This window comes from Halyomorpha halys, unplaced genomic scaffold (assembly GCF_000696795.3).
Source record: "Halyomorpha halys isolate HHAL.00 unplaced genomic scaffold, Hhal_1.1 Scaffold539.1, whole genome shotgun sequence".
Taxonomy (NCBI): domain Eukaryota; kingdom Metazoa; phylum Arthropoda; class Insecta; order Hemiptera; family Pentatomidae; genus Halyomorpha; species Halyomorpha halys.
Window position 1 is genome coordinate 466597 of NW_027113761.1, and position 26718 is coordinate 493314.

General features: G+C 28.9%; 2 protein-coding genes across 3 annotated transcripts in view; one reads left to right on the forward strand and one right to left on the reverse strand.

The window, feature by feature from the left end:
- LOC106684028 (uncharacterized) overlaps nucleotides 1–26718 on the forward strand; it is a gene marked incomplete in the record, with an annotated part of 110149 nt that overhangs the window by 30013 nt on the left and 53418 nt on the right.
- LOC106684032 (carbohydrate sulfotransferase 11) overlaps nucleotides 1–26718 on the reverse strand; it is a 44204-nt gene that overhangs the window by 15979 nt on the left and 1507 nt on the right. The window lies entirely within an intron of this gene.

A 26718-nucleotide genomic window follows, 5' to 3' on the forward strand; every position in this document is an offset into this window, starting at 1 on the left:
AATCAAATAAATAGGCAGTTATTGATTAACATTATAAACAGTAGTAAAGCCAATATACCAATGTAATTTCATTCTACTATCTGAAAATTTGTAAACGCTCGCCAGATAAAAATCTCACTATATGAACCTTGTAATTATTCTTAGGGGTCATATGTCCCAGAATAAAGTTATTTTTTCATTTCATTTCATAATATATGTAACAAGTAATAGTACTTTTGAATAATGAATAACAGATTTAATTAATCTAAGTTTAGTTTTTGTAATTTTAAATGTAGTTTTTGTAAATTTTAAAATGTAGGCAATCTTGAATTTGATCAAATTCTTTATTTTAAATGCCAACTGAACACTATTTTGAACTTTACCATCTGAGATTTTCTTCAAATTTTGCACAGGTGTTGTGTTGGTATCTTAGCCTTTCTTAGTTCTTGCTGAAAAGATGGATCACTTTATTTGTATCAAATAGTAATGTAGGGGTTCCACCATTTTCCTACTTCTGCCTAAAGATTTCTACCACCGAAAAAAGGTTGGGAACCACTGCTCAAGGAAAATACTTGGTTCTGTATTGAAGAGTCCTCTAATTGTGGTGAAAAAGGTGGATTCTGGCACATCTGTTTTTTAGAAAATTTATTAATATACTCAAGGGTTTAGTGATTCTTCTGCTTCTTTCAATGTAAATTTTGAGTTGCAGACTATAAATGAGAATATAAAGCTATTTAAGTGTTTTCGGTTATTTCTTCAATGGCTTCTATGCATAAAACAAATAATAGAATTACATCAAATAGAACCCTGTTATGATATGAGTGTATTGTTACATCTTAGTATACATTTTCTTTCATTAAGGAATATTTGGGTCCAAGATGATACTTTTCTATCTATTTAAAAAGCTTGACAATTAATTTTTTTTTCCAAAGACTTTTTTTTCTTAAGACTAAGAAGGTAGCAACTTTTAATTTTTTCACTTTTTATGTTTTTTGAATAAAGTAGAATATTTGGTCCAATGTTGAAGACTGTCTTGTAGCCATATTATTTTTGAGGTAGAAGTTCAAGTATGATTTTTCCAGTACTAATTATCCTCCAAATTTCAAACCGTTTTTTCCACAATAAACTCATTTTTGATATTTCTATCTACTTCGTGCATATATATTTATAGGTCAACTATGATAACTTTTTCAGACCAATGATTTGGAATACTCCAGGTGTACTTCCTTACAAAATACTGAACCCCTATATATATATTTGTACTTCCAGTAGTATTGACTGTTTTTTTTATTATTGGCTGAAAATAAAAATTTTAATTTTTTTATCTACATTGTTTAAATTAAGTGATTAAGTGCTCTATACAAATTCATGCTGGAAACTGACTTCATCCTATCCAGATATTCATCTTATTTTTATGTATTTGTAATTAAATTAAAACCTCAAATATGATCATTAAATTTGATATATATATATATAAAATATCCTATTTTTATAAGTAAATAGTTATTTTTTATATATAAATGATTTTTAGTAGGTTTTATGTGATTTATTATTTCAATATGTTTATTTAAACCTAAAAGCAAGCTAACCAATTTTCATCGTCTATAATGAATATGTTATTCAAAACAAAGCCAAGATGGCGGCACGAGTCTTTTCAAAAGTCCGTTGAATCATGGCTATGTTGAGTAGATTCAAATATTTTAAAAACTTTAACTTCCCATCATAATTGAAATTACAATAAATTTAAGAAAAAATAGAAGTTAAGAATAATTATTAAAGAAAATTATTCATAAAAGAAATCCTTGGGAAAAAAACTCAAAACCGTAGTGCTACATTCGATGTTAAGAACTAATGAGAGAAGGGGAAGGAAGAAAACTTGGTTTTTGGAGATTCGTTGCTTAGGCATGGGCGGTGAATGATGTTTCCTGGATAAGGAGGTCCTCATCATCTCTTGTCCAGCTCAAGGGTGGACATCTTGAAAAAGAGACATTGGAGAGTCACCCACTAAGAAAAAAGGATTCTTTGTTGGATCACCCAACAACACATTCGGTGGATGTTTTTAACTTTTAGTTTTTAAAGTTTTAGAACTTTTAGAGGAGCAAGGTTTTGTTTTGTTAGTGTTTGTTTGCTGAAAGCTTGTTTACAGCAAGTGTTGGTTTGTTAAATAAGAAGACAAAGAAAATCATCAAAAGAAGATTCTATGAAATTGGTTAGTTTTTGTTTTACCTAAAATTGAATACATTTGTAAAAGAGTTGTATTATATTTTTCTATTAGGGCTTTTTGTGTAAACCATAGATATAACCTATAAATAATACAATAAGTAAAATTGCTTTTGCTGAATACTTGAAGATTATTTTTATTGGGAAACGCTTCAACCCTCTCAAATTATGAATTTTTTAATTTGTGTTGCGAAGGATAAATTCTAGACCAGTGGAGACATTGTAATTATTGCTTGTTTAATTTATTAATTTAATTATTTTATGGAGACGCATTTGTATGTTTTGGAATATAAATGTTATTTAATGCGTTATTTGTTTAGGTATTGGATCAAAAGTTGTAATGTACCCTAGCTTGGATAGAAATATTGGGTTATTTTACAAGTTACCAATTTATAATAAAAAACCGATCCTCCCATCATGGATCCGAAAAGAAAATACCGGTTGAAAATTGGCTTTTTTTCTGAACTGAAAATGTTTTTATAAGTTTTAATTATATGTAAAATTGTTATTAACACCTTCACTTTATAATAAAATTTTAGTTGGCCGTGGATGATATATATAAGGAGAAGATGGTTAGGGGTGCGTTCTTGGAAGAACACAAATAAGTAAAAACTTTATTAGTGCAAATGTTTCAAAAGTAAATAACAAACAAATTATTAAGCTCATTAAGCTAAATGAGGAAAAGATGGTTGGGGTTACGGTCAGTGAATACACACACAATTAAGTTGAACCTATTTACTAGGGTCAATGTTTCAGCCAAAATTTCTAGCTTCCATCAGGGCTAAGAACAAAAAACAAGATAACAATCAATGAATAAAAGGATATATTGAATGATTAGAAAATAAGAAAATAAGTAACATTATTTATGAGGTGTAGATAGTTGACTGGATTGGAGGTGTAGATTAATGATTGGAGAAGTTTGTCGGGGGGTGCGGTCAGCAAAGAACAACATAAATAAACAAAACCATATTTATTTATTTTATGCCGACGTTTCGCTTGAGTTTCAGGTCTTCATCAGGGGTTATGGCGTAGAAGCATAGGGCGTACAGTTGTAGACCTACCTTCTACGCCATAACCCCTGATGAAGACCTGAAACTTAGGTCGAAACGTCGGCATAAAATAAATAAATATGGTTTTGTTTATTTACGTTATTCTTTGCTGACCGCATCCCCCGACAAACTTCTCCTAACATTATTTATGTATCTATAATGTTAGTTATTTTCTAATCATTCTATATATCCTTTTATTCATTTGTTTTTATCTTGTTTTTTGTTCTTAGCCCTGATGAAGGCTAGAAATTTTGGCCGAAACATTGACCCTAGTAAATAGGTTCTACTTAATTGTGTATTCACTGACCGTACCCCCAGCCATCTTTTCCTCATTTAGCTTAATGAGCTTAATTATTTGTTTGTTATTTACTTTATTGTATTTCAATTCAGACGGTTTTGTTCTTTTCTGAATTACTAATTAGGATCTGTAATATGTAATAGAAACAAAATGTAAGCTAGCTTAGTTATGTGTTTCTCTATTTAAATAAAATAAATAAGTTTTTCCCCCTAGTTTGTGGAAATGCCCTTTATGGTGTATGTTAGTATTTATTTGGAAGATGAATTACAAATTTACGTTTGTGTGGGAGTGAGAGATCTGTTACTTTTTCAGTTAATACTAATTAATTGAATTATCTATAGATTATATTGTTAGGAACTTTATCATAAGGGGAATTTTTTCCCCCTATTTGATAATCCGCAGTATTTTAGACGATTAAATGATTACATTTCTATTTCATTTCTTTGATTTATTTATCATCATTACTTAATAACTGTTTCCATCAAAACAGAGAAGCTATAAAAATCAAAGATTTTTAAAAATTAATTTCAAGAGATTATTTTTAACTCTCAAAACTGGACTCAATCGCATTTGATTTTGGATATTAAATGTCTTCATAAAAATACTTAAGGAATTTTTTAGCCACCGAACCTCAATGCTGATCTTGACCTTTGCCACTTGCTACAAATCCAAGACTTGTATAAATGCTTGGTAAACGAAGGAAGTAACAAACGTCGGTGTTCACATGCTTGTATTGTTCTTTTTAATTTTTTTGCGGGTATTTTATTTGATTTACTTTATTTTCATTATATATACAGGAACAAAATAAACATAAGAGAAATGGAAGGGAACGTAAATATCAGCAATACAGGTTGTAGGTGATAAAAATTCTTATAAATAGTACTACATAACCAATAAATTCAACCTTTGTTCCAGAATTTTTATCAGAAACTTTTTAATTTAATTACCTAGACATATAATGTATTCATAAATTTATATTTGTGCTACGTTAAATCAATAATAAACTGCTGAGGCTAATTGACATGATTTTGAACAATGTATTCACACTGCATTGATAGAATGTTAAAATATACAATCTGAAACAAGAGTTGAAAATTGAATCCAAAGGTTGGGGAAATTCATTTATCATTTGAAACTCTTATTGTGGAAATAGATGTTAGTGAACCAAACAGAAAAAAAAAGAAATTTAAATAATTATGGTGATATATCCATGCATTTTGAATGAAGATATACAATTCAGTAAAGGAAGGCATTTTCAATAGGCAAAAGCTCAGGTAGTTCTTTTAATATGTTTTTTGGGGTTTGAATTGACATTATTTATGACCTTGACAGGCCATGGGAAGTTTATTTCATAAAAGAAAAAACCCAAAATGTTCGTTAATTTTTCATTTCATGCTCAATATCTTCTGAACTATTACATGAAAAATATTATGTATAACCCTTTTTAAAGTAGAGTAAATTTGTTAAACATTGAGCTCTGTACTTTTAATAGTATTCGAGGCATAGTTTTTCCAAAAAAAAAGTCTTTTTTTTCGTAGAACGACAAATCACAAAAAATTTATTTTGGTAAATATCATAGATAATGCTACTTCTACGAATAGCATCATTATAAAATTCTTCAAAGAGAATTTAACAAGTTTCGTTTTGAGTTGTGATAGACTTCTGTATTTCTAATAGTTGCAGAGATATGAAAAGTTTTTCACGACACATGGCATTTTCGACTGTGGTAACGTAAAAATATTTATTTAAACCTCTTTACAGTGGTAAAAATACCTAGTATTAATCATATTTCACTTAATGAATTGATATTAATCTACCCCTGTCGAACAGAACCACCACCTTGGACTACATCTGGACAAACGACTAACCTGGAATTCTCTCTGAAGACTGAAAATACAGGAAACTGTACGTCGATTTCGACTATTACAGCACTTACTGGACAAACGTTCTAAACTTCCAATTCATTACAAAAGACTGATCTACATGACTGTAATAAGGCCTATCTGGAACTACGGAGTTGAGCTTTGGTGCTCCACTAAACCTTCGAATTCCTCTCGTACCCAATCCTTACAATCTATAATCCTCGATGATCCTTACTTTGTCACAAATAAAATCATACATAAAGACCTTAATGTTCCATATGTAACAGATCTAGCCCGAGCCAGATACCATTCCTTACATTATAAACTCCCTAACCGCCCAAACCCCCTAGTTTCTGACCTTGCTTCCTTTTTTATTCCTGACAATTCCCGAGGTGCCTGAAAAGAAGATGACTATGAAACCTGCTATTGTAAAAACGTCATCAGAGTGCTACCAACGGGAGGTTTCTCTACAAGCCTTATCACTCCATTATAACTGTATAAAATTTACTGAATATATTATAATGTACTGTTGTAGATTGCAATAAAGATATTAAATAAAATAAAAAATATTAATCTGCTAATAATTAGATCATAATTATTTAATTCAATAATAGTTAATGACTTGGTTATTTTGTTAATAATATATATAGCTGATGCGGTGGCTGCGTTAAAAATAAAAAAAAATTATTTACAAAACTTTAATAAACAATAATAGATTAAATTATTATTAAATCTAATTATTGCAAATAAAAAATAAAAATAATTTTATTATTAGCATTTGAATGTCAAGTCATTAAGTGAAATATGATTATTATGTATTTTTATCACTATAAACTGCTCTATAGTGAGAAACAAAAGACTGATCTACATGACAATAATAATACCTCTCGGGACATTCGGAGTTGAACTTTGGGGCACCACTAAACCTTCGAATTCCTCTCTTATCCATTGCTTACCATCCAAAATTCTTCCTAAAATCCTTAATGCTTCTTACTTTGTCACAAATAAAATCATCCATAAAGACCTTAATGTCCCGATCTAGCCCGAACCAGATATCAATCCTTCCATTATAAACTCCCTAACAACTCAAATCCATTAGTTTCTAACCTTGCTTCATCTTTCATTCCGGACAATCCTCCGAGGCGTCTGAAAAGAAGATGGCCTCGAGACCTTATATTGTAAAAATGTTTTTAGAGTGCTACCTATGGGTTGTTTCTCTACATGCTTGTAGCATACTATTATGATATTACTTCAAATTTACTTGATGTATTTTATGTACAGTTGTAAATATCAATAAATAAATAATAAAAAAAAAATTATGTAATTTAATTCTAAACTGAGTCAATGCTTCTCGGATAAAAAAAAAAAAAAAACCTTACCTATTTTAAGGTAACCAAACCAAGATAAAGTCATAGTGCGTCAATTATTACTCAAAGACCGTATTGACAGATACTAAAGCACGCCGGTGCGATTTCCAGGGTAATCAAATAATAAATTTCACATCTTAAATTTTTATTTACTTCAAAAATATGGATTCAAACTTTAGAAGGACCCTTTTTAAAATGTTTGTACTGAACTCATATGATTTTCCTGTCGATTTTCATATGTTTTTTCGATATTGAGTTTAAATTGGAAGGAAGAACAGTAGAATAATAATAAATTTTTAAAATGTATAACTTTCTGGGAACTTCGGAGTATATGTATTTTCAGTCATGTATTTTACGTACCAAGCTCAATTGCATAATTTTGCATAGCAAGCAAGCATTTACATAGTTTTTTTTTTTCATTTCAGTTGCTAGAACTCATCAAAAACTAAATATTTGTCAGAATTGTTTAACATCCTTTGATCCAGTAATCTCATTTGTCGGACATCAAAAAAAAAAAAAAAAATGTAGCTGTTCTAATGAATTGAAATTTATTCATGTAGCAAAAGCGATTTGGGCATGTATAGTGATTTGTTATTAAAACTTGTATAGTTTGAGTAAGACGCTCAATTCATTTATTTCTTGGGATAGTGGTATATATTTAAATAATAAATCATTGTTTATAAAAAAATAAAAAAACTTTTTTTTTTATAATATTCGCATTTTCCTGAATTTTGTTTTAGTTTCTGGGATAAAACAGTTTGTAAAAATTATTATTTGATTGCCTTAAAAGAAAATCTCTGAATTTGAATTAACTTCTATTCCTTACTCCCTAACCATCCAAACCAACTAGTTTCTAACTTTTCTTCCTCTTTTATTCTTGATAATCCCTCGAGGTGCCTGAAAAAAATATGGCCTCCAGACCTTTTAATTTAGAACTTTTATCGTATGCTACCTATGCATTGTTTCTGAAATTCTTTTTTTTTTTTATTATTATTTTTGCTTATCATATTTACTTGATGTATTTTTAGCTTAAATACAATTGCAAATTTCAAAAAATTAATAAAAAAGAAAATCAATATAAATATTTTTCTTACAGACAGAATTCTGGAATATTTTATTGAGTTGAAAAGCTTTATGAATATGTATGGCTGCGTTGAAAATCAAATTTGAGACATTAATTTTTTTTTTTAAACAAAAACAAATGTGCGGAAATGCGTTCTAATTTTTATTTTGTTATTTTTGGTGCTGATAAAGCTAATTGAAGCTCGTTTAAGGCACATTAATTGTCTGATTAATTAACAGAAGTGAAACGTTCCAAAGATTACATCATAGTAAATTATTAGTAATTACCAGGGTACGTGTTTCAGCCATTGTCAGTTCGTGTAGAACATGATAATACCAAGATCCACGTTAATGTTTTATCTGACATTAAATACTGCAGGTTGAGATTTTGTTTGGTGGCCCTCGGAATATAAGTTAATGGAAGTTAAGAGAGTAAACAAATAAATAAATAAATAATATAAATATATATATCGGAATATAAGTTAATAGAAGTTAAAGTTAAAGTTTACTCTCTTAACTTCCATGTTCTACACGAACTGAGAATGGCTGAAACACGTACCCTGGTAATTACTAATAATTTATTTATATATATATATATAATTGACCGTATAAATTAAAATTATGAAGATGGTCAGGGTTGCTGTCAAAGGGGAAACAGAAATAGTTTACAACTATTTATTTTCCGACGTTTCGCCCCACTTTGTAGAACTTCATAAGAGCTAAAAAGATGCAAAAACAACTAAGAACATTTTGACATTCTAAGATAATGGCATTATAAGATCTTCTTCAAAATGTTTTTTCAACTACTTAGATTAAGATTTCTTACAAACCTCCCCTTATTGCTTGCCTACAATGTAAGGGGAACCATCATTAAAAATTTCGTCTAAGGCAATTTTTTTTTTTTACTTACAGTAATAACAAATCTTTAATTAGTTTATATTATTATTATTATTTATAAGTTTTTTTAGTAGTAGTAATAAATAATGTACTACGTCGTCGGTGGTCAGAGGGAATATGCTATTAATTGTAAAATCGGAACTCTCCATAGGAGTACTTTTTAAATTTTAAATTGTTCCTATAAACCCATTTTTTGAAAAATACTATTTTTCTTGATGTCAATGGAGTCCTGATATTCCGCTAAATTTCGCGTTTTTTTACAAGATTAAGTCACTGAAACCGTTGTTAAATTTACTTCTGTTCAGCAGAGCTTACAGCTTACTTGACTTTAATAACTTGATTTATATTTACCTTATTATTCCCACACTTTTCACGGCTTGCGTTTTCCGTGAATAATGCCACTATAGGGCTGAGGAAGTTGACTTAACTAAAAAGAAACACGGGGCCCATGGTTTACCGTTCAGTTCGTGGCATATTAGTACGGAAAAGCAAATTAAACCATAATTTTAATAGAATTATATATAATTATAACAGTGCTTTATTAGTCATTAGAATTATTGGCTTGAAAAAAAATTAATTTTTATTATTAGGGACAGCTACCCCCCTCTGGGCACGTCCATGCATTTATTTTGAGTTTTTATTCAGTCCCAATGATTCTACTATACCCATCGGGGGTAAACGATCTTTGATTATCCTTATCTTCATAAGACTTCTCCTGATGAACCATAGAAATCTTTGAGTACAGAAAGTGTATGCCTAGTTAAAGCATACCGAAATTTTATTTAACATTTATGTTAATTTTAATCCGGCCAAATCGGAAATTTCGGTCTCGTGAAAAAAAAAATTGTCTTTATTAAAACTGACCTCGGACGATTTCCATAATGTTCGTACAGAAGCTAATATTATTGTATTTAAGAGTAATTATTGTTAATTATTATCAGCATACCTGATCAGCTTAATTTTTTGGAAGCATTGTTTACCTCACTAATACTTTAATTTCTTTTATGAATTCCAATAATTAAATCGGTATTAATTATGTGATCATTAATTATTTGAATGTAGATAAATTTTCGGAATAAAAACGATTGTTTTAGTGTGAATTTGTTCGTGGAGTACCTCGGAAACTATGGTGAAAATTTCTCATCCTACTTTCAGTTTTGTATCAATTTAGAAATTTTAAAAATTAATGGAATGAAGGATGTGTTAACGAAGCATGTGTTAGGAAGAAGAAAATCATAAACTCTCTAAATTATCCTATATTTATGAAATACGTTAGTTAAATTGAGTACGAAATATGTTTGGAGTTGATGTTTTATCTTGAAATAACTTTATTTTAGCCTTGCCCGAATTGTACTAAACAAATTTTGACGCTCCCTTACGAACACATATCTGTGCTAATGAGTACTAATGCTGTTTAAATGTTTATTCTTGACGAAATAAATTTAAAATCTCTTAAATTTACCTTTTGTAAGGCGAGGGAAAGAGGTTTTCAGAAAAAGATAGCATTTCACGGTCACCTGTTTACTAAATCACGTTAATATTAAAATTGTGATTTTTTACTCAATAAAGTCAACAAATGGTGATTGATCAGTCATAGTTGTTGTGTCAGCGATTTCGAGTGTTGGGGACACAACACTGTTTACTGACGTGTAACAATTCGCAAAACTGAGAAGGCTACTCAATATAAATTTTTTATATTATATTGAAAACTTGTATTTATTAATATTATTACAGTCTGTCACAAACTTGGGCAATGGGTAATAGTGTTGATTTCACACTTTCATACAAAAAATAATAAATAAAATAAAATAAGTAAATAAATATAAAAAAATAAAATAAAAACATATAGAAATATAAAAATAAAATCTCTATATATAAGAAGAAAAATAAATAAATGAAATGAAAATTATCAAACTAAGTAAAATAAATTATATACAATATTTACAATCTCGTCCTAAGGATCCCCGAGCCCACTCTATCCCCCATGGATGGGGGATTTATTTATTCACAATCATATTTAATGGATTGTTTTTCAGCATGTCCAACCTTTGAAACCTGAAATAAAATTCTCTCGCCTGGGTGGGAATTGTGAATAAAAGTGAGAGAGAGGTTTTTTTTTTAGAAACAAATTAATCAAAACTACCGTCTTTAGTGGAACTGAGAATATATTTTTGAAAATATTTCAGTTTAAAATCAATCGAGTACTTCAATTTTAATAAATCCTAATCCATATATATATATATATAATTAATTATTAAAACTGGGTTATGAGAACTAGCAAGGGAGAGTAAATTTAAACATTCAGTCCTTTTTTTTTTTTTTGCGTGTGAGAACCTTATAATCAACGGTAAATTTTGAGTTTTGGAATCCGAAACCTTTCTAAAAAATCAATATGTTTCTCTAATTTTTCCTGGGATGTAATTTTCCGTAGTTTTAAAGTACAATTCATATCTGAAAATGCAATAGCTCGAATTTGACTTCTCGGACCCGTCTCGTTTCCATACAAAAGATTTTCATTGAAAATTATGGGTTTAGAAATTGTAGATTTTAAAAAGAAAACCAGGTTGATATTAATGAGTCATATTATATTATATTTTTAATGTGATATTTGAAAATTACAATTTAAAAAAAATAATGAAATGAAACATTTTTCCTGTTCTAACCTCATTATGTCTATACCATCTATAAAGATGACGTCCCAACCAATCCTAACACTATTCTCACCACGTATGCCGATGACACATGTGTGCTCGCAGTTAATAATAACCCTCTAATTGATGCAATTACTATACAAACTCTCCAATCCCACATCACAGCCCTTGAAGAATGGTGTCGTAATTTGAGGATTAAAATAAATCCCAACAAATCCCATCAAATCACTTTTACCCTTCTTCGTAAACCTACCGACTGCACTACAGTATCATTTAATAATGTTGCTCTTACCCCTGTCAAACAGATCCGCTACCTTGGGTTGCAACTGGACAAACGACTAACCTGAAATCCTCGCACAAGACTGAAAAGACATGAAACTGCGCGTCATTTTCGACTATTACAGCACTTACTAGACAAACGGTTTAAACTTCCAACACATTACAAAAGGCTCGGGCGCCACTAAACCTTCGAATTCCTCTGTTACCCAATCTTTACAATCCTAAATCCTTTGTAAAATCCTCAGTGCTCCTTACTTTGTTAAAAAACAAAACAAAAATGAAATCATACATAAATATCTTAATGTTCCATATATAACCAATCTAGTCCGAGCCAGGTACCATTCCTTCCATTATAAACTCCCTAACCTCACAAACCCACTAGTTTCTAACCTTGCTTTCTCTTCTATTCCTGAAAATCCTCCGAGAGGCATGAAAAGAAGATGGCCACGAGATCTTCTAATGTAAAACGTCATTAGAGTGCTACCAATGGGTAGTTTCTCTACATCACTTTATTACTCCATTATAAACTAAAATAAAATTTACTGGATGTATGTATATAAATTTTAATCTAGATATAAAAAAAAAACCTCATTATATGTTCTATTGTGGCCCATTCGAAAACATATGTATGAGGTTTTGGAGACACGCCTCTAATCTAAAGTTCACTCTATTTATTCTGTAATCTACTTTATCATAAGCTCTAAACAAACCTGATTTTGAAAATAAAAAATAAATAAGCACTAATAAATCTAAAACGTAAACCACCTGGGAATCATGTTATTTTAATTGTTTTTTTATAATAAGTCCTGAATACTAATAAAAATAAAAATCAGATTCGGTTTGAGCAATCTCTAACCGCTGTGCTTAGAGATGAATCTAATTTTTGCTTCATTTGTGTTAGCGAAAAATATGTTATTTCAATACTTCCCTTTACTATGTATTTCATATATGGGTTGATGGTAGTTAACATCGTCTTAACAACCAGTGAAACTCAAAAACATTTATTTATTTATTCCAACGGTATATTATACATCTATATTACTACTGTTATTTCTGAAAATTTGTTTTCGGCCTGGATAAATATTTTTCATTTTTTTAAATTATACTTACCTTTTCGTCATCAGTCAATTATCCATTTATTTTATATATAATTTATTCAATTTCTTGAAACTGGTATTTATTTATTAATCTAATGGTATCCTTGTTAATTCTCAACACTCTTTATTAGGGGTATTCATGATCTTTAGTTTAACATGTTAAATGGAGAAATATTTCCTTCTTTTACCATGTTAAAACAACAACATATAACATGTTTGAGAATCTGTTGCTAGGTCTTTTAAATGGAGAGTGACGTCACGCAACAGAACAGCTGAGCTCGTCACTTATTTTTTTGGTTGTCGTGTCAACTTACTAGCGTGTGGTTTTTGTTTTGATTGTGTTAGTATTGTTTTGGATGTTTTTAAAACTAATATAGTAATGGATGACAATAATAACGTAATGACAGTTGCCAATTAGCTCATCTTGATTCTCTTCCTCACAAGTCAGATCAACAAGGCACTCAGTTGCCAAACTTTCACACAATTTATTCTTTTCACTTGCTTTAGGCATGTTGTAATAAATTACTTTAATTTAAAAAAAAAACTTAGAATTAAACATAACATGAAATTTTGATAGGAAAGGTTATAAAACAAGTTGATCAAAAAATCCGCTAGGAGCTCTTAAGCATTTAATATTTAACATGACTTTAAATAAGGCTACTCACAATCCTATACTTATAACATTTAACATGGTAAAACATTTTAAATTTAACACATCATGAATACCCATGAATACCTATTATATCATTAATCCTACGTTTCGGCCAATTCGGCCATCCTCAAGGACAATCTAAACATTTAACAGCTTATTATATATTCACTTGTGACAATTGTAACATCATTATTATTAATAATATACCATACCTTAAATATAAATTCACACTTCCCATCAAATTTTAAAAATATTTTACGGGCTATTCTGCAGGTCATTAATTACAAGTAAAAATCACCCTATGAAAAAATCGATTAATAGAGAATCATATTAATTATTATCAAGCTTACGTAAGGTTGTGTCTAGTTACCTATTTTTTTTAATTTTTAAAACTTTAATTTTAGATTAAACTACACTATCAAGTATTAGATAAATAGATTGTCCTTGAGGATGGACGAAATGGCCGAAACGTTGGACTATTGATATAATAAAGAGTGTTGAGACTTAGCAAGGATACCATTTCATTTATTAAATAAATTAATAATTCATGTTCATCCATTTTTATTACTCCTAATATGAGACATGGTAAATTATTTAAATTAAACATAACTAAAGGTACTATAGAGGAAATATAATGATTATGTATATTTTTTTTTTATTCGCCTCCTACTTAATAATTAATTTTTTTGAATTGATAGATATTACAATCTACCACACAGTTGTGGGCAATAGGTAATAGTAATGAATGATCTCATACATACTAAAAAAAATAAATAAAATAAAAAAAAAAGAAGAAAAAAAATAATAAAAAAAAACTCATAAAATAATAATTAATTAAACTTAAAATTGACCATAGTAAAAAAAAATATATATATGTATATGTATAATAAAATGCGTAAATTATCGGTTCAAGTCGCCAGTTTAAATGCATTGCCTGAACATAGCTTTGTCACTTGGTTAAATTGGAATGTCACGGCGTTTTCTTATTACCAAGAACCGTTTAAACAGTTGCTGTAATATTGATGACATCATGAAAAACAAGTTTGACTTTTTCGTCCTTGTCTGGGCGTTTCGAGTATTTATCTACTTCATCGTTTCCCAGCCTATTCAGTATAAATAAATAATACTAGGCCATTATAGAAATAAATTTGTTATCAAATATAAAAGTTCAGGCCACTTTATACTTTTATCGGTGTTAATTACTCAGGCGAGAATGGTAATCAAAATTTAATGCGAATACGTTCCTCGCCTTGACAGTTATTTGTGTAAGTGCAGCAATGAATAAGTTTGTACTTTTTTTTCTTAGATCACTGCATAATTACCAATATAGGTTTTCCATGAAAGTAGTTAGCTTGCAAGTTTAATAGACTGAAGACTCGTCTTTGTCATACATAATAACTTTACTAAGAGTCTAACATTTTCGCTGTTTTGACTTTTAATTGTCTATTGATTTTATAGCAGTACTATTTCAAAAACATGGATGGAGTAAGTTTCGATTAATTTCTACTTTTATTGACGACCCCTCGGATATATATCAGGTGATTTAATTCATTAAGTGGTCATACTAAAAACTTTATTTAATTAAATAGTTGATTTATTACATTTTTTTAAAAATGTATAACTATGATAGATTAAATGATTTTAAAAGAAACTCTGTGATGAGTAATTCAAGAGAGAGGCCGTTTCGTAAATTTGTTTGAACAATATTTTTTCATTAAATTATTTCAGTTGTCTTTAATAAATACATTATTTGAAATAATCCTTTAAATTTAAATATAAATAATTAGTTGTACTCTTACAACTATATTATAGAGTATTTATTTTAAGGCAATAATTTTTGCCTTTTTAAATGCTTTAGTAAGTGGACCGAAGAAGGAATGTTCATTTGAAAAGACAAACTATAATAAATTGTTTGAAAACAGCTATAATGATAAATAAAAGAAATAAGTTTGTTAATAAAAAAAAAAATATAGGACTTATATTCATTTGAGAATATATAAAAATAATTTTTAATTTATAATGACACATGTCCACTAAGTAATAATTAGAAATGAATAATGCGCAGAGGAGCCCGAAACGTCCAAATGTTTAAAGAAGAAAGAATTTTATAAAGGGTGTAAATGATTCCTGAAAATAAAATAAAGTTTTAATACTTTTTTTTTCCTTAAATCTCATTACTCGGTCTCTTAAATAAAATAAATCAGTCCCACAACAACCTGGGAGGGTGCCAAAGGGGCAGAGACTATTATAGGTACTTGAATTTCGACCTTACAGTATTCTTGGAAGTCAGTATTGTCAGAATGGTATTCCAATCGCCTGCTTCATCCACCAACTAATCTTAAGTATCATAGTTTTTTTTATTTTGATTAAACGTTGAGCTATCTTGAGGCTCAGTTACACTGGAGAGATTTACAAGACGGGTGGTGCTTCTATTGGTGCACTCCTGATGTTGCTTTAGTGCAACTCAGATACATCTCCTGTGTAAATGATTTCATTTCTTCTATTGACTCCCTCTTGTGTGGCTTGGTCTAAAGGGAACACTCAGACCATAGGGTGTAAAGTAAACCCGTCACATTTAAACCGTCTAGCTAAGGGGTGGCGTACAATTCGATCGCGAAGACAATTTTGCTCGATTGTCGATCGCTCGCAAAGTCTGTGGTGCAATCCCATGTAGCAGGGACTTTGAAGAGATTGTAGAAGACAAAACTTACTAGCAATAGTTTAATGCATTCTGGGAATTTGCGAAAGTCAGAAATTCCTAGAATTCTGATGATCTCCGCCCACACAGCACAATATTTCTTTGTCAGGAAATAAACCTAATTATGATTCCTTGGTTAGAGACATGCAAAATCAGTCTTCCCATTAATGTTAAGGCAACATAGTAAATTCTAAATCTGTATGTATCTGTTGCTACTTTGAATTAATAAATATTGGTAATAATTATCTATGTTCTTTTAATTACTCTGAACGTGAGTTTTTTGATCCTTTAAATAATTATTGTTGTTTTTACGTAGGTATGTAAATAAGCTGTATATCTATATTTCAGTACGAGGTGTACTCAGCGAGCTATTGATGGCTTAGGAAAAAGTAAATCATATTATTCTTTCGGATAAATTTTCCTGACCCAAAAAAACAAACACGAAAGTGAAATATTGAAATCAAATTATCAGCCTTACTGTGCATTTTTATAACAATTTTTTCATTTTACGAAGAAATAGTACAACTTATTCATTGAAGTTGATACAAAAAAATTAAATTTCATTTTAAGTTAGTAAAAATATATCTTTAACTAGCGTCAGAAAATCGATTTTTTTAGGTATCGCACGTACGGAATACTGCTATCAAAAGTTGAGTCTGGAAATTTATTTTATTCATGAGCCTATATCTCGAAAACTTAAGTTAAAAAATAAAAAATAGCTTTGAACATATGTTTAACTTGTCTACCCACACTGCACCTTATACCTAAACACAGCGTATGTAAGTCGATCGTGACACACTTTTAACATAAAAGCTAGATGTTATATACTGAAAAGTTGGCCACCTCTGGTTGATTCCAAAATTCACATGACGGCTTGGTCTTTGCGTAACTTTAAGGAGCGTTACTTATATCTGGATTACTATCCTGAAACGCCTGAAATGTTTTACCAACTTACAATTTATTATTTTAAACTACTATACAATGTTAGGTTTATATCTGAACTCAGATGTACCCTATAAATTAGAGCGTTGCCTATTACCTCCTTATTAATTGTTATAATGTTTGTTTTATAATTCATAATTTAATTTAAAATTAAAAATTAAAGCATAGCTTCAGATACTGAATCATTGGTATAAACTCCACTCACCCTCTGGTTTCTAACCTGACTTCCTCATTAGTATACCAGAAGCGTAAGGAAAAAAAAAAGAAAGAAAGGCCCATGGACCTTAGAGTACTACTAATGGGAATATTCAGCGTGAGTCATAGCATAACATAAATTGAAAATATTTAACTGTTAAATATTTTTTAAATTTTAATTAAATAAAACCTGCATTCAATAAAAAAAAAAACTATTTTTTTGTGTTATTTATAACTTATTTTATATAGCATTTTAAAAAATATAATTAATTCATTATTATCTACTTTTATAAAGTATTCAAATTATTTTAGTTTTGGTATTAAAAAAAAAATGTATAAACTATTTATTTAAATCATTTGATGTATTTAAGTTAACTGATATAGATAATGAGTTGACCCAGAAGAACTAGGCATAGAAATTGATAAAAATAGAGATCATACAAATCCTGAAAACTATGCTATGATTTCTTAAGCGTTAGAAAAAAACTTTAAAAACTGTAAAAAGCTTTACATAAATTGAAAATATTTAATTGTTAAATGCGATAGACATAATTATGTATGCAAATATGTTTATTTTATCAATGGATAAAATATATATATATTTTTTTAAATATTTATTTATTGCTATTTACAACTGTACATTATACTACATTTAGTAAATCTGATCTAAGTTAAATTGGAGTGTTACAGGCGTGTAGAGAAACTACCCGTTGTCATTAGCACTCTAATGACATTTTACATTAGCTGGTCTCGTGGCCATCTTCTTTTCAGGCGTCTCGGAAGATTGTCAGGAATGGAAGAGGATGCAAGATTAGAAACTAGGGGGTTTGAGTGGTTAGAGAGTTTATAATGGAAGGAGTGATATCTGGTTCGGGCTAGTTCGGTTACATAGGGAACATTAAGGTCTTTGTGTATGATTTTATTTGTGACAAAGTAAGGAGCATTGAGGATTTTACGAAGGATTTTGGATTGTAAGGATTGAATACGAGAGGAATTCGAAGGTTTAGTGGAGCCCCAAAGCTCAACTCCATATGTCCAGACTGGCCTTATAATAGTCATGTAGATCAGTCTTTTGTAATGTGTTGGAAGTTTAGACCGTCTGTCTAGCAAGTGCTGTAATAGTCGAAATCGACATGCAGTTTCCTGTCTTTTCAGTCTGGTGTGAGGATTCCAGGTTAATCGTTTGTCCAAATGTAGTCCAAGGATCTGTTCGACAAAAATATTTTTTAAAGTTTAATTAAATAAACGTGCACTCAATAACAAATTTTCATTTTTTGTTTTATTTATAATTTATTTTATATAGCATTTTAAAAAATATAAGTAATTGATTAATATCAACTTTAATTATTTATTGACAAATTATTGAAATTATATTGGTCTTAGTATTGAAAAGAATTACTATTTATTATTCATTTAAAGTATTTTAGTTAACAGCTCTAGATACTGAGTTGACCCTAAAGAACTGGGCATAGCAATTGATGAAATGGCCATTGTAAAATTAATTCTGTCCTTAAAATATCCAACGGAATATTTAATAAACTGACTCAATTCATTACTCAAAGATAGGAAATGCATACCGAATTTTTTTTCTGACCTCAGATAATTTATCTGTTCTTATTATGTATTAAAAATATATAAATACATTTTATTTTTTCTCCAACAAAGTAATAACTTATTTATTATTTCCGTCAACATTGATTATGTAAACCACAAACTTAAGCTCAGGGCAAGTAGGTAAATTAGTTCCAGGATGTACTTTGTAAAATTTAAAAGTGAAATTGTAATAAATATTTGAATTTTCTTGTTGGGAATGCATCTGTATTGCAGGAGAAATCCATACCTCTAATCGAAAATGTTGATCAAAATTAATAAGCCATAACGATTAATAAAAATTGTTGCCACAATTAATAAAAAATGTTGTAGTTGCTAAATCCTGAAAAGGAAAAAAAATAAAACGAAAACTGGTTTTATAGAAGCAAAAATAATTGTACTCAAAACTTAAACTGCCCAAGTGGTTGTTATATTTTTAATGAATTTGAATTGAATCATTACAATATAAAATGAATATTAAATAAATAAATTCTTCGTATTATGTATACGAATATAATCGTGAAAGTGGGTAGTCCATTGGTTAGATGGTAAGGTGCTACAAAGGACCCGGGTTAGAATCCCGGTTTGGCAGATAATTATTTTGTTTCACCTTAGCCATGTCAGCCCTATGGGTTCCGGAGCACTCTAGGGTCTACCCAACCCTATAAAATGGGTACTCTAATTAGGTAAAAAAACTGGCACTCGAACGTGATTCTGACCAAATCACCTCCTTGCACAACCGTTGGTCTAGTAACAGAACTTCCTTAGAAAGTACTGCACCCTTAACCCTTCATGGGTTGTAGCGATACAATTTTTTTTTATTCTATATACCTTGTTTTTTTTTTTAATTAGAATTTAATGACCAAATATTAATTACTGCTACGTTTTTTTTTTCACATTTTTTATCTCTAATTCCATTTGTTAATTATGTTGGCTATTCGTCATTTTTCAGGCAGAGCCTGAAAATTCTGGCATGAGCTGAAACGAAAGCTAAGTTTACTTATAATTATGATTGTTTTCGTAAAAAAAGTATTTTTGATGATATTTTACAACAATTGTTGACTTATTTGGAAAAAGCACATAACAATATGTTTGGAGTGGTGTAGCTTGAAAGGTAATAAGATTATAGAGCTTTGGTTTAAAATTTGTAAAACAACTTTGCTGATTGCGAGTTAACTTTAGAACTTGCTCATTCGTTTTATCAGTAAGAAGGATCTCCAGTCGCAGGGTTTTTCATTTAATGCTTTTTTCGGTATTAGCTTGTTAATATAGAATAGAACACTTTCTACCATTAGAAATTTATAGTACTGCGAAATAATTTTGTAAAGAGCTAAAATATTCATGAACGTTTTTACTATTGATGTAGTGGGCGAAATCATGAGCTATTTATTTCGAAAAGACAAAATAAATTTTCGTCGTCTGGTTTGTTAATAATACAAAATAGTTTTGGTACCGTTTTAATCACAATTAAATTTACTGTAAGATGTTTAATTTCAAAAGTTATTACTATTGTTATAGTGGGCGGAGAAATCGCGAGATATCTATTTCGAAAGAAAAAAGTTAATTTTTTTCTTGCTTTTATAAATTAGGATAAAATAATAGAAACTCCACCTTGTTCAGCGTCTGGATACGATGGAATTTCTGATGTTTAAACCAAAACAAATAAAAGTTGAACAAATTATTTCTAAAAGGCAAAATATTTTATTTAATATAAAATAAACAGATTCTAATTTTCATATTGCATAAAAATAACTTCAAACCAGATTTTTTTTTTAACTTATATAATAATTTTTTGACAAATTCGTCAAAAAAATATTATATAATTATTATACACCAATTATTATTGGTGAATACATAGGAAAGACGATCCCTTCTCATAATGAGATTTTTTAAAAAAATTTTTGGAAAAAGTTTGTATTATATCTTCCATCTTTTTATGCTAAATAAACTTATCAGTAATATATGACAATTTAAAGTAAATGTTAAATTTTTAAAATATTTTTTCTCTGTTGCAACATTGTAATCCCACATGTTCGGTTTGGAATCCTTTCCACTTGACCCTATTCAATTTCCTCGATCTCCTAGTAGTTCTCTACTTGATCGGTGCCTTTTGGGTTAGATGTCTCAAAAAGATGGAACTAAATGAAATATAGAGCCTTATAATTTTTTTTTTTCCCGGCCACCCCCTAAGGACCGTTTCTGGATCTCTGATACAAATTATAGTTGTTCATACTATCTGGAAGGAATATCAGCTATCAGAGAACACATTGGACGGTAGAATTCAGTTTTATCTTCTCATTCTTTGTTAAAAAAAAAAAAAAAAAATAGGATTTTTTTCTTTATGTGTCAAGAATCTAAATAGTTTGCTCATTTTTATAATTTCATGTATAAATAATTATGGAGATTTGAAGCCGTTTTCCTTTAACAAGGTGCTGATAGTAATACAGTATTAGATAAAGAAAAATATTTTTTTTGTTTTTCATACATTGTCTCATATATTTTTTTTATTTAACGTTTCAGACACAGTATGTTTTTTTTTAAAAAACACTAATGAAGCTACAGAGTTTAACGTAAACCTCTATAAAATGTAAATAAGACTGACTCACTAATACGAAATGGGCACTCATAAAAAAATTGAACGTCTAAAAAAAATAATGAGTACCTATTTTAAACTCTTTGAATTTATGTGCAAATGAATTTTATTGATGTTCATTTTGTTTATTCTTCTGTTTGTATATATTTTAAGAGTTTTTTTTTTCATTTATTTATTTTATTTTATTTTAGTATGTATGAGATCATTCATCACTATTACCTATTGCCCACAACTGTGTGGCAGATTGTAATATCTATCATTAAATAAAAAGTATTTAAAGAAAAAAAAAGTGCATACATAAGTAAAAAAATATATAAATTTTGTTACCAATCTTTTTAAATCATATTGGTTTATTTGCTATGGTTTGAACAAAATTACCAATAAATTTTAGATTTATAATTTTTCATATTATCAATTGTATACCGTGGTCAGTGTCCGATTATGAATGTTCTCAAGTTGTGTTTAAGTCGATATATGATACAGAGTATATCTAAAAACCTAGTCCCGTAAAATTTTCCATGTGTGAGTGAACAGGCAGCTCAAAACGAAAATTTGGAACTGAAGATACATATTTAGGGTATGTGTATGTCTGGGATGTTTAATTTTTTCGTTAAAATCGACCAACCGAAAGTGCCGCACTTTTTTAGGATTTTTTTCAAGAACGATTTTGATTAAACTCGGTAAATCGATGTACAATAAAATTGTCTTTAATATCAGACTAAGAGGGCTTAAATGACGAGTTTCAAAAAATCTTTCCATTATATCTTTAATTTTGTTTATCTTAAATAAATAGCCTATTCCCATTGTTAGAAATAATAAACAATGGATAGTTACAAAATATTAAAGAATTTAATAAATAATTAAATAGCAAAAATAGAGACAGGGGCTTGAATAGGAAAAAGCCGATACCGCCCGATATCTTCCGATCGCATTCATTCGTACAAGGTTTCGTTTTCTTTTGTTCTTGGCATAAACAACGTTGATATTAGTCAACTCCTCGAGAAACTTTAAAATGCAAATTTTTTAATACCACTCCAGTTTTATTAGGCTTTCGATGAAGTATTAGAGGATAGGAATATTTAGTTTAGTAAATAATATTTTCCTTGAGTTTCAATCAACGAAAAATATCTTTTATTACTTTTATAATCGCTATAAATGTCTCTTTGTTCTATTGTTATTTTATTATTGTTTTAGAAAATTATGCATTCGATTTACATTTGCCTTTTATGTCTGCCATTTTTTACTATTTAAATATATTAATTGTTTTTTGTGATTTCTTTTTCATTAACTATTTTTTTGAATTGTGATTTTTAAAAATTTAATTCTGTTCATATAGGAAATAAATTAAACTCTTGAAGGCAGTAAAATATATCTAATAAAGAATAATTTAATTGTTCCTTATTTGCGCAAGTAACTATGATTTATTGGTAGCATTGATGACTATGTTCACCAAAAAAAAAATAAAAAAAAATAACAGAATATAATTTATATAGTAATTATTAAGTATTATTTATTTCCTTGTTTATTTAATCGTTTAATAGTTAATATAGCCTAACAGGTAGTTTATTTTGTTGAATAGAGCAAACGAATGTCCTGCAGAAAACCGACCCATGTCAAAATTTCATTTCATTCCGTGATGTATGTCATTTCCTGTGTTTCCTGGTCCTGTCAGTTCCCTACACAGTCGTCCATTGAATACTGAAACATGGTTCTAAAGATTTCTTCCTTAACACGTTTACAGTATTCAAGATTTAATTCTTAGTGCAATAAATGTATCTCTTAATCTTTTTTTTTTTAATTATTTATTTAATGTAATTTACAACTGTACACAATAATACAATTGGTAAATATGTAGTATGATCTCTTAATCTTAAATTCAGGTCATTTCTAATCTTTATCACCAATCTTCTTAAAATGTACAGTATTATGGTATTATTACTTCCCGAATATTTTTTTTTTTAATGTTATTTTGTTATCATTTTATTTATTTATATCTGTAAATATTGTGTGAATGGGATCTTTTAGCTCTATTACTAATTACTTCAAGGATTAGTAATAGAGCTAAGAGATGAGAGAATGTAATACTTCACAATAAAAATATAATAAAAAAAACTTACTAATTCCGAAAATATTATTTATTTCATGAATTATATATTTATTCCAAGTTTAGGTTTAAGGCAAGAAATATTATAAGACATATTATGACTTTCTACTTACATATTAATATTTAAATGTATATATGTTTGTATTTACAAAAAAAAAGTGTTTAATGTATATATATTAAAAAAATTTGGATTTAGTTTTTGTATTTAGCGCTTTCGAAATGTCGAAAATGGCGAAGCACTTTACACAACGTTTACTACTACCTTACTTAAAGTTTAAATTAATCCTCGTACCTTTCTGAACAAATGCTTTTATATTATTCACTATGCCGGTACCTTCCCTTACTATTTTCCAAATGAGCTTCTCAGTAGAAAGATAAACTCAAGTTTCAAAAGTTTTCAGAAAAGTATTTTTAGTAATATTTCTCTTTGCAAATTTTAATATTTTTTATTTTTCAAAAGTATGGCAGAAATTCAAAGATATTACAGTTTGCTAAAATTGATATTCTCCTCTACCATTTATTAATGCTAAATTATTATATAATCGATATTAAAAATACTAAGAATGATTTATGGAGTTAATCGTCCTATCAGCTAAACGATTTACTTTCCAATGATATATGATATATATGTAAAAAATATTTTTCAACTTATCTATTGAAGTTAATTATCATGTCCTCCCTTAGTTTATACTTTTGCATTTTTCACCACTAATAAAATATCAGATAGTTAAATATTTCAAACAAACAAAATTAGGGATATTTTAGAGGACGCCATTTTTAAAAAATAAAAAAAAATTACAGTCACCTGTTACATCCCAGGTAATAATGTGACAGTGACTGGATACAAATAATTTTTTCTTTAATTATATTATTTCAATTTCTTGAGACAAGATAATTATTTATTAAATAAATCAAAAATTTGTATCCTTTTTCATCTCAACACTTTTTATTTAAAAAACAAAACAAAATCAAAAGTGTTGAGACAAAAAAGGATACAAATTTTCGATTTATTTAATAAATAATTTTTTCTTCATATATTACATTTCTTTCTCTTTTGAATAAGTATATATTTAAGTATCAATATTTTAGTATAAGATCGTAAACAGCATTTTCATTAAAGATAAATCATGCTTATATTATTCAAAATCAGGTTGGATGCAAAATACTATTTAATATACAAAGATATATATTTAAAAATTAATAATAATTTGCATGCTAAAATTTTGTATAAATTCATACTGAATTACGTTATTAAAATATTTATCAACATTGTGCTATATAATTTCTTTAAAGATTATTCTAAACATAAATAATAACCTGTAGAAAAATAAATAAAAGTTTGGGATACGTCGAATCTGGATAAGCGGGGTCTGAGGTTTTGTTAATAGTCGGTCCCGACACCAACAAAATCTGTGCCTTAGCCCTTTCTCCACTGAACCCCTAAAATCATTAATCTACCAGACCAGACCTAGCACAACCATCGACAACACGAGTGTGTCTGGGTCTATCTCTGAGAGACCTTCCGGGCTACTTATCATTTTGGCTATTCATTCTGTATCGTCCCATTATTAACGACTTTGGTATTACTAAAATTGTATAAATACATAATACTCACTAATTATCAGGTTTAAGATTCAGGTCTAGCCATTTCGCTTGTAATATGGGTATTCATAATGTTGTGTTAAATGCAAAATGTTTTACCATGTTAAATGTTATAAGTATAGGATTATGAGCTGCCCTATTTAAAGTCATGTTAAATGCATAAGAGCTCCTAGCGGATTTTCTGAGAAATTTGTTTTATAACCTTCCCTTCCAAAATTTCATATCATTGTTTACTTCTGTCTTGATTCATTATTATTATTATTATTGTCATCCATTGCTTTATTAGTTTTAAAAACATTCTAAACAATACTGACACAATGAAAACAAAAACTACGAGCAAGTAACCTAATACAACAAATAAAACGGTGACGAGCTCAGCTGGTCTATTGTCTGATGTCATTCTCCACTTAACAGACTCTCAACCATGTTATATGTTATATCGTTTTAGCATGGCTAAGAAAGAAATTATTTCTCCATTTAACATAAGTTTTTCCACTTAACACGCTTTAACACGTTAAACTAAAGGTCATGAATACCCTTTATATATAGCCAGGAAGGAATATCTCCAGTGGACTCATTTTCCTTCAAAATCGAGCAAGAGGGAAAAGTTAATCTGTTTTTTTACATTTCTAATTCTAAAAACAAAATTAACTCTGTTAAATGTTTAGGTTATGCAAATCCTTAGATTATCCGATTTCATAATTATTCCCTCGTTAATACGCCTTCTGGCTATAATAGCATTAAAGCCGTTTTTGAAATCAATTGAAATCTGCTAAGAATACTCTTGTAATACCTATATTTGTTTTCGTAATAATGTTATCAAACGTTTGAAACCCTGGCGAATTGGTAAAAACGCAACTCTTAAAGCCTCTGATACGATTTCCCTCTGTCGGTGAACGCTCGATGCCTGATGCCAATAATCCCTCTTACTGAAATTCGATCTATCGTTGGGAAAAACTAGTGCAAGAGTCCGGAGAAATGTAAGGATGTTATTTTACTCCGATAATCTCATATATTTATAATTATTTACAACAATCAAGAACGTAATATAACATCGTTTGAATCGGATTAAATTTGCTAAAATATGAACCTTTATAGAGCTGTTTATGTACTAAGTTTATTTATTTCCAATTAACGAAAAATCAATATACTGAGAATACATTTTGGCAAATATCATAGAAACAAATCCTCTTACCAACGACTTACAGATGTCTATTAGCTCTCAATTAAGGAGTAGTCGCTGGCGAAGGAGTAGCAGTTTTCAGGATATTTGGCTGCTCATATTTTAGAAAATTTACTCTCCTTTAAGTAATTTGCATTGAAGTTTTTTTGTGTTGTAGGTAGTTTTAAGGATATGGAATGAAAAATGAGCGAAAATTTTAATAGAATAAAATAAACCTCAGGGGACGTACATCTTAAATACTTCGATATTTACTTTTTAATGACTTGTATAGTTCAGGTAAAAATCGGAACTTTTTCTTTTAAGGAATTCAGGAATGAATTTTTTGAAACATCCACCATTTTTAATTCCCCTTACCCTGGCCGGTAGACTCAACAATTATATATAGACAATTATACATA